This window comes from Bison bison, unplaced genomic scaffold (genome assembly GCF_000754665.1).
Source record: "Bison bison bison isolate TAMUID 2011002044 unplaced genomic scaffold, Bison_UMD1.0 scf7180017864487, whole genome shotgun sequence".
Taxonomy (NCBI): domain Eukaryota; kingdom Metazoa; phylum Chordata; class Mammalia; order Artiodactyla; family Bovidae; genus Bison; species Bison bison.
Window position 1 is genome coordinate 7148542 of NW_011495047.1, and position 9891 is coordinate 7158432.

At 46.1% G+C, this 9891-nt stretch overlaps 1 long non-coding RNA gene across 1 annotated transcript; it reads left to right on the plus strand.

The window, feature by feature from the left end:
• Positions 1-9578, plus strand: LOC105005200. The gene is made up of 3 exons (XR_827296.1): positions 1-114; positions 3777-3925; positions 8594-9578. It is a non-coding gene; the product is annotated as an uncharacterized LOC105005200 (long non-coding RNA).
• The last annotated feature ends 313 nt before the right edge of the window (positions 9579-9891 follow it).

Below are 9891 nucleotides of genomic sequence, written 5' to 3' on the forward strand. Positions count from 1 at the left end.
CTCTCTGCCTGCGACAGTAATCGCTAATCTACCTAACTGGGGCCACTGTGAGGATTTGAGACCTGAACGTGGTGACAACTGAGAGAACGCTGTGGGAACAGCCAGTCCTCCAAGGTGAGAGACGGATGATCTGTTTCCAAGACCACCTTCCCTCTGCCCACCAGTTTCAGGCAATGACAGAGCCATAAACAGGCAATCAGCCCATAAGACACACACGAGAGGCAGGCTCATAGGACATTCAGAAGGGACTTTCCCTGGAGGTTAAGAGTCTTTGCTGCCAGTGTAGGGAGCACAGTTTTGATCCCTATTCAGGGAGCTAGATTCTGCATGTGGGGTGGGAAGGGGTGGGGTAGGCTGGGTGGAAGACATGAAGAAAAGGGATCAGGGTGTTGGATGTTGCCCGAAAGAGTAGCTAGAGCTGACAGGTGGGGCCCTTCCCTACCCACAAGAACAGTTGCTCCAGACTGGGGGAGGGAGGCTTAGAGAGGAGCCTGTATAGAATGCAACTCATTGTCCCTGCCGAAACAGCTGTGCCTCTCCCCAGACTCAGCTGACAGGCCCAGAGGTGGGAGGTGGGAGCCCTGTGCACTTGGCAATGTCTCACAGTCAGCTGTTGGAGTAGACAGCTGCTCCCTGGACCTGGGCGGGGAGGGCGTGGACCAAATGGGTAAGGAAGGAGGCACCTGGCATAGTGATGTGGGGCTGGGGGGTGGGGGAAAGCCAGCCATAAACCCCACAGGCCCTGGGAACCAATCTAACAAAGATGGAACAAGACCCTCATGGAGAAAACAACCACGTTTAAAAATATATTTATTTATTTACTTATTTGACTGTGCGGAGTCTTAGTTGCGGCAGATAGGATCTTTGATCTTCACTGCAGGATGTGAGATCTAGTTTCTGGACCAGGGATCGAACACAGGTCCCCTGCCTTGGGAGCTTGGAGCCTTAACCACTGGGCTACCAGAGAAATCCCCAAACACAGATTTTTACATAAGGATCAAAATAGAAGCCCTGGTACATGGACGGATATGACAAGGTGATGGTCAGGAAGATATCGTGTTAGAAAGATGTTGCTTCTCCCAAAAATGAATCTGGAATTCAACAGGATTCCAATTAACGCAGGACTTTTGGGGTTTTTTTTGTTTTTTGTTTTTCCTGTCTGGAATTGCGTAAGCTAATCGTAAAATTTGTATGGAAGGAAAGAGGCTAAGAAAAGCCAAGTCAATCTGAAGAAGAAAAAGAAGAAGGGATACCAATCTGGCCTGACAAATACTACTGTGGCCAATCTGGTAATATGGGGGTTAAAACTGTGGCAGAGGGAACTTCCCTGGTGGCCCAGTGGCTAAGCCACCACTCTCCCAATGCAGGGAGCCCGTAGGGAGCTAGATCTCACATGCTGCAACTGAAGTAAAAAATGCTTCATGTCACAACTAAGACTCTGCTTGGTTGTATTTGTAGGCGCAGCCAAATAAATTAATTAATTTTAAAAAACTGTGGCAAGATGAGAGTATACACAGTGACTAAGGAACAGAATAGAGGGCTTAGAAGCAGACTTAAGGATATATGGGGCAGAGGGGAAATTTCTGGTCAGAGGAGAAGGGATATACAGGATCAGAAATAGAACTGGACACAGTTGGCCATCTATGAGGGAAATATAATATTTGATCCTGTCCCACAGCCACTACAAAAATAAATTCCAGTGGCATTAGAGACCTGAATGTGGAAAGTAAAATGATAAAATATAGGAACTGATCTTTAGGAATTTGGGATGATACAGAATTGCTTTATGGATTTTTAAGAACCGTTTTGTTAGGGTAATATTCAAAATTACATAAAAGTAGAGATAACAGTATAATGATTCCCCATGTATCAATCACCCAACTTCAATAATAATTCGAAAACATTTAACAAAAGATACTATAGGAACTCCCCTGGTGGCCCAGTGGCTAAGAATCCACTTTGCAATTCAGGGGATGCAAGTCTGATCCCTGGTTGGGAAACTAATGTCCCTCATGCCACGGAGCAACTGAGCCCTCACGCCACAACTACTGAGCCCTCATGCCACGACTACGGCCCAGCAGTGTGGCATGAGGACTCAGTAGTCATGGCATGAGGGCTCAGTAGTTGTGGCGTGAGGACTCAGTAGCTGTGGCATGAGGGCTCGGTAGTTGTAGTGTGAGGGCTCAGTAGCCCTCAACTACCAAGGATAAAATGAATGCACTCTCATATATTAACAGGGATAAGTTTCAAAAGAATGATGTTGAATAAGATAAAACCAAATGGCAAAAGAATATAAGCCAAATAATACCCAGTATTTAAAAATGTAGAACACATAAGCAACAGTATATATATTTTTATAGATACCTAACCCACATATGCCCATGTAGTAAAAGTTGAAACATAGATGGGGGGGACTTCCTTGGTTGACCAGTGGTTAAGACTCAGAGCTTTCAATACAGGGGGTACTGGTTCCATCCCTATTCAGAACTAAGATCTCCCATGCCATGTGGTTTATACAAAAAGTGTAAATAAAAAAAAGTAACCTAAGAAACATAGACGGGAGAAAGGCTCTAAGTAGCTGTGTCTGTAATGTATGTTGTTGTTGTTGTTTTCTAGTTGCTCAGTCATGTCCAACTCTTTTTTTCCACCCCGTGGGCTTTAGCCTGCCAGGCTCCTCTGCCCATGAGATTTTCTAGGCAAAGATACTGGAGTGGGTTGTGCCTTTTACTTCTCCAGGGGATCTTCCTGACCCACAGATCAAACCCTTATCTCCTGCATTGGCAGGCGGAGCCACCAGGGAAGCCCCTGTAATGTACTATCCCTTTAAAAAAAAAAGAATGAAGAGGGCTTCCCTGGCGGCTTAGTGTTAAGCAATCCACCTGGCAATGCAGGAGACACGGGTCCAGTTCCTGAATTGAAAAGATCCCACATGCCATGGAGCAACTGAGCCCATGGGCCACAACTATTGAGCCTGTGATCTAGAGTCTGGGAACTGCAACCACTGAGTCCGCGTGATGCAGCTACTGAAGTTAGTGCCCTAGAGCCATGCTCCTCAACGAGAGGAGCCGCCACAAGGAGAAGGTCATGCAGCACAACGAGAGAGCAGCCTCCACTCACCACAACTAGAGAAAAGCTGGTGCAGCAACAAAGACCCAACGTAGCCAAAAATCAAATAAATAAATTCAAATGAATGAAAACTACTGGAAATATGGCAAAATGTTGACACTGCCTAATCTTGATGCTGAATACATGGACATATTCTGTTATGTTAACTGCTGTCCTCTGCATCTTTTCTGAATTCTGCCTATCGATCATTTAATACTGAACGTGGGTCCCCTTCACGTCTGCCCTTTTTCTCTGGATCTCGCTAACGCTCCTTCATCTTTTGCCCTCTCTTTTACTCCTGGCATCCAACAAGTTTCTGGCCTCCCGGAAGTAAAGGCAGTGCGACCTAGCAGTTAGGGGGCATGGTGCTGGGAGGCAGACCTCTTGCTTCTAGCTGTTCCCTGGGGAGGGCGACTCCTCCTTTCTGTCTCAGTCTCTCCTTGGGTGTCCAGCGCTGGCCTCTTTGCACCCCTTCTCCTTTCTCTGGTCCCCATAGTGCTTTGCGCCAGGTACAAGGCTAACATCAGAGGGTGGGAACCGAACAGACAAGGGAGGGAGACTAGGGAAACTTCTTACATAGAGGTGATGTTGCCATGCCACCCTCCATGGTCTGAGCTACAGACACTGAAGGATCCACATAAACTCTTCTATCTCTCTTCTCCTGCACCCAGGCTAAGTAAGCACTTTCCTCCTTCCCCCATCTCTCTCTTGGTGAGGAAATTCTGAAAATGAGGGAAGGGATTGGAAACCTCATCCTCAGAATGCTTGAAGGACCTAGAAGTGTGGATTTGGGGACAGACGTCTATAAGTACCATTGAAGGTAAGTCTGTGTCAAATATGACAAAACAGATGTCTTTAAATGTCTCTGTTTAACTCAACTGATGAGTATTTATTCTATTTGAATCTGATAACACAAATGTCGAAGAAGAAAAACCATGGGCGTGGTTCTTTTATTTCTTAATGGCTAGGCTGGGTCTTTGTTGCTGTGCGTGGGCCTTCTCTAGCTGTGGCGAGTGGGGGCTGCTCTCTAGTTGCAGAGTACGGGCTCATCATTGCGGTGGCTTCTCTCGTTGCAGAGCACAGACTCTAGGGCACATGGACCTCAGTAGTTGCAGTTCGTGGGCTTTAGAGCATGGGCTCAGTAGCTGTGGGGTATAGGCCTAGTGGCTGCTTAGTGGCCTCACAGTATGTGGGATCTTCCTGGGCCAGGGATGGAACCAGTGTCCCCTGAATTGATAGACAATGGATTCTTAACCACTGGACCACCAGGGAAATTCAGCATTTTAATTTTTTTTAAGAGCTACATTTTGAACATGTCTCCATCCTTGAGAGGTAAGTGGTTATCTACACAAAAACCTACCTACAGATTTACCATTGGAATTAGAATCGGGCCAGGAGAACATAGCTGTATGACTGGGTCACAAAACCCAGTTAATTAATTAGTTGAAGAAGGCAGCTTTCAGACCAAATAATGTTAAGTGTATTATTTAATAGATGGGCAATAGAGGGTGGTGGTTAAGCAAGTGGAGTTATACGAAATGAAAGTTGCTCAGTTGTATCCGACTCTTTGTGACCCCATGGACTGTAGCCTGTCAGGCTCCTCTGTCCATGGGATTCTCCAGGCAAGAATCCTGGAGTCGGTAGCTATTCCCTTCTCCGGGGGATCTTCCCAACACAGGGATTGAACCCCGGTCTCCTGTGGATTCTTTACCATCTAAGCCACCAGGGAAGCCCAAGAATACTGGGCTGGGTAGCCTATCCTTTCTCCAGGGGATCTTTCCAACCCAGGAATTGAACTGGGGTCTCCTGCATTACAGGCAGATTCTTTACCAGCTGAGTTGCTAGGGAAGCCCGAGGAGCTATATGACCTGGGTTCAAATCCTAGCTCCTCTACGCCAGGGTGGAATCAAGGCAAATCAGTCCAGAACTGTTCTGTGCCTTGGTATACTTTTCTATGAAAAGGAGCTAATTTGTTGGGATGAAAGGCATTAATATCAATAGCTGGGTATTAGAACAATGCCTGGTATAGAAAACATGTTTGATGAACAGTAGTGCTTTTTTTAAATAATGTACCCACTCCTGGTATTCATTCATCACATTGCCATCTACAAGGCACATCGTTCACTTGTCCTCACAATTTTCCAGAGTGTTCTTTCCTGTAGACAGACGAGTAAATTGAGGTTCCGAGAGGACCATGGTGACAGAGGAAGGCAGTCAGTCCAGGTGGAGGGGCTTGCATAGCAGACCTAAAGAGGGTACCAAGTCCAGCCAGGCCAAGTTAGCCCTCCAGGAATCATGCTGGATGGAGAGCTTTGAGGGTTCAGTGTGGGAGCAGTCATGTTAGCTGGAGAGTCATTTCTTTCCTCCACGTCAACAAACTTATTTAATGTACACTTGAAATACATCAATGAAAAAACAGTCCTGCCCCCGGTGTATGGTCAGTAGGGAGACAGAGGAGTAAACAGGAAATTACAATACAGAGAGATAAATGCACTTCTGGGGAAGTGCTTGGCACCTTGGTAGAATGGGGCAGCCTGCCAGCAAGGGGCCTGGGTGTGTGCAGTGTGGCTCCTCACAGGGGGCCCCCCCTGGAGAGCAGAGCCAGGGATGTGGGGGGGACTATGAGGCAGCGGGGCTCAGGAGGGCAGGGAAGCCAGGGCTGCACTGGGGCAGAGGATGGGCAGAATGTGACAAAGGGTCCTGGGGAGACCTGCTGCGGAAAGGGGACCGTGTCCAGGCGAGGAAGAGCATGAGGAAAGCCCAGAGACCAGAGCAGGATGAATTAGGGAAATGTTTGGTGAGCAAGACAAGACGCGGCTGGAAACCACGTATAGTGAGTCTTGGAGGTTACTCCTGGCTGGTTTTACTACCAGAAGGAGGGAAACCAGCATTGGGAGGATGAGTTGATAAACTCAGGTTTCCACCTGGGTGGTTCTGAAAAACAAAGGAGACCAAGAGTTTGACGTCTCTGGCAGGAGGGTGAGCAGCAGTTAAACTTGGAGCGGGTGGGGGTGGGGCAGGAGAAACAACTCCAGGAGAGAGAGTGAGGCTGTTTGGGGGTGGGCAGGAGGGAGACGTTCCCTCACGTCAAGCACCTCGGGATCACCTCCTTGTGAGACAGAATAGGGACAAAGAGAAACCCAAGAGGTGGGAGAGTGCAGCTATCTGCTCCCAAAGGGATTGGATAAATTTAAGAAATTTACTTTGTAAATAGAAAAACCTACACACAATTAAAAATGTGCATAGGCACTGGTAGACTGAAAGCAGTTACCTTGGGAGGTGCAATATAAGGTGAGTTTTGTTTTTCATCTGTGTACTTTTCCATGTTTTCTGTGTCCTAATGAGAATGTGCAACCGCTAAAGTCGATAAAGGACAGAATAAAGGTTATTTGCTCACAAGAGGGGTCTCAGTCTAGAGTCCAATGTCACCAAGAGATCAAAGGCCACCAGGAAGGATTCCCTTTGTGGTCTAGTGGTTAAGAGTCTGCCTCCTAGTGGGGAAGACATGCGTTCAATCCCTGGTCCGAGAAGACCCCACGTGCCTCTGAGCAACTAAGCCAGTGCACCGCAACTACTGAAGCCTGAGCGCCCTACATCTTGTGCTCTGCAACGACGGAAGCCATCTCAACGTGCAGCTCAGGCACCACGACCAAGAGTAGCCCCTGCTCACTGTAACTAGAGGAAGTCTGTGTTGCAACAAAGACACAGAGCAGCCAAAAACAAATAAATAAATACATCAAAAAAAAAAAAAATTCCACCAGGAAGAGTGAGGAACTAGAGGGTCTTCTGGATGTGTCTGTGAGAGGGGCCCCATGGCCTGGAGAGGGAAATTCTGAGGGAGTGAAGGGGTGGAGTCTATGGGGCAAGCTTAAAAAACAGAGTGGAGAGACACATGACAAAGGAAAATATTTGCAGACAAAGGTCAAATCTTCCTAAAATGTAAATTGCCCCTAGAATTTTATAAGGAAAAACACAAAAGCCCAGTATAAAAATGAGTTAAGACTAGAAAGCGCTCATAGAAAATGAAATGCAAGGAAAATGTGAATATTTGCTCAGCTTCAGTTTGCAAAAAGAGAAATGCAAATTGCAAGGTCAGAAATCATTTTTCTTCTCTCACATTGTAAATATGCAAAAGTTCGACCACATACTGCCTTGAATGGGGAAATGTGTGCTCAGTGGCTCAGTCATGCCTGACTCTTTGCGACCCTATGGACTGTAGCCTGGCAGGCTCCTCTGTCCATGGACATGTCCTCTTGTCCTGTCCAGGCAAGAACACTAGCGGGTAAACAGACACTCTCGTATTGCTGGTAGGAACTTAGATTGGTATTACCTTTATGGAGGAGAATTTAATATGTATCTGAGTTACGGATCTATATATTCTTGAGCTCAGTAACCCCCTTTTAGAAATTTATCCTATAGAAATATTTCCACTATATAAGATGACATATGGACAGTGTTAACTTTAGCATTATTTATAGTAGGGAAAGGTTGCAAACAACTTAATAAATAGCTGATAAATAAATGATGAGACTTTGCTGCAGTGGAATACTCTGCAGCTGTAATAAATCAAAAGGAGAGACTTCCCTGGTGGTCCAGTGGTTAAGACTCTGCACTCTCAATGCAGAGAGTCCAGGTTTGATCCCTGGGCTAGGAACTAGATCCTGCATGTCACGACTAAGACCCAGCATAGTCGACAATAAAAAAAAATCATAAGGAAGCTCTCTGTATACTGATAGAAAAATAGCTCCAAGATATGTATCTCCTCCCCCTACCCTTCTCCCCAGGAGCAGCTGTTTTTTCTCTGTGTTTATAACTCTGTTTCTGTTTTTGTTATGTTTGTTCATTTGTTTGTTTAGATTCCACATGTAAGTGGACTCATGCAGTGTTTGTCTCTCTCTGTCTGACTTACTGCATTTGGTGTAATACCAAGTCCGTCCATGTTGTCACAAATGGCCAGATTTCATTCTCTTTTTTGTGGCCAAGTAAACTCCAGTACTTTGGCCACCTCATGCAAAGAGCTGACTCATTGCAGGGTCTTTTCAGACTCTGATGCTGGGAGGGACTGGGGGCAGGAGGAGAAGGGGACGACAGAGGATGAGATGGCTGGATGGCATCACCAACTCGATGGACGTGGGTTTGAGTGAACTCCGGGAGTTGGTGATGGACAGGGAGGCCTGGCGTGCTGCAATTCATGGGGTCGCAAAGAGTCGGACACGACTGAGCGACTGAACTGAACTGAACTGAATACTCCATTGTATGTATATAGTCTCTTGACCGTGACAGTTTCTCATACTTGCCTTGTTTTTGACGATGTTGACAGTTTGAAGGAGTATTGGTCAGGAGTTTTGCATAATGTCCCGCAAGTGGGATTTGTCTGCTATTTTTCTTACGATTAGACTGGAGCCTCATCTTTAAACTAAATATCTAGTATTTATTTATTTACCATTCACTTTTGGTTGCACTGAATGCAGATTTTCCCTGTGTGCAGGTTTTCTCTACTTGCGGCCAGCAGGGGCGACTCTTCGTTGCAGCGCGAAGGCTTCTCTTGTTGTGGAACATGGGCTCTAGAGCACGGGCCCCGGAGTTGTGGCCCACGAGCTCAGTTGCATCCTCGGCATATAGAATCCTCCCGGACCAGGGATTGAATCTGTGTCGCCTACCTTGGCGGGTAGATTCTTAACCACTGAGCCACCAGGGAAGTCCTGGAGTTTGCGGTTTGGGGGAATGAAACCATAGACATAAATGTCATTCTCATCACATCATATGGAAGAAATATTCTATCCACGTGGTTTTTCTCTCTTGATGTTAACCTTGATCACCTGCCTGAAGTCGAAGGTCCTATTTGTCAGATGTGTCTTTTTTTTTTGGCCACACTGCACCCCTCGTGCGTTCCCACTTCCTCTAAGGGGCCCTCGGCAGTGAAAACACAGAGTCCTAACCACTGAACCGCCAGGGAAGTTCCACGTTTCTCTACCTTGAAGGTACTCTTTTCTCTCAGTTTCCACGCTGTCCCTCTTTGGAAGGAAGTCACTATGAGCTGCCCACACTTCAGATGTGGGGAATTACACATCACCTTTCACATATTCCCATCATTGTGTTTTTTGTTTTTGTTACTTTTTTTTTTTTTTTAAACATTTCCGTACTTTTTGGCACTCAGGATGCTCTGGGCTCATCCTGTATATTTCTTGTCACACCCTCCACCCTATTCCTAGATTTAGACATTCTTTTCTCCTTTCTCACTTTTCTTGTGATGAGAACTTTTAAGAGCTATAGTCTTGGCTGTATTCAAATAAACAACACAGTATTATTAACCATAGTCACTGTGCCATATGTTACATCCCCATGACTTTCTGTTCTTTTTATTTCTTTGGCCAACCCGTGCAGCTTGTGGGATCTTAGTGCTTTGAGTAAGGATTGAACCCTGGCCCTGGGCAGTGGAAGACTGAAATTCTAACCGCTAGACCACCAGGGAATTCCTTCCAGCACATGTTTGTCACTGAAGTTTCTTCCTTTTGACCACTTTAACATCTTCCACTCAGTCCTCATCCCCACCTCTGGCAACCACCAATCTGTCCTCTGAGTTGTTTTTAAGTTATTTAAAACATTTTTTTAGATTCCACACATGAGATCATCCTGTGTTTGTCTTTCTCTGAGTTATCTCATTTAGCACAGTGCCAAGGTCCATTCCTTTTATTGCAAATGGCAGGATTTCTGGTCTATTTTGACCCCACTTTCTCAGAGAGCAGAGGAAAAAAACTCCAGAACTATTCTGGGGGACCTATGTTC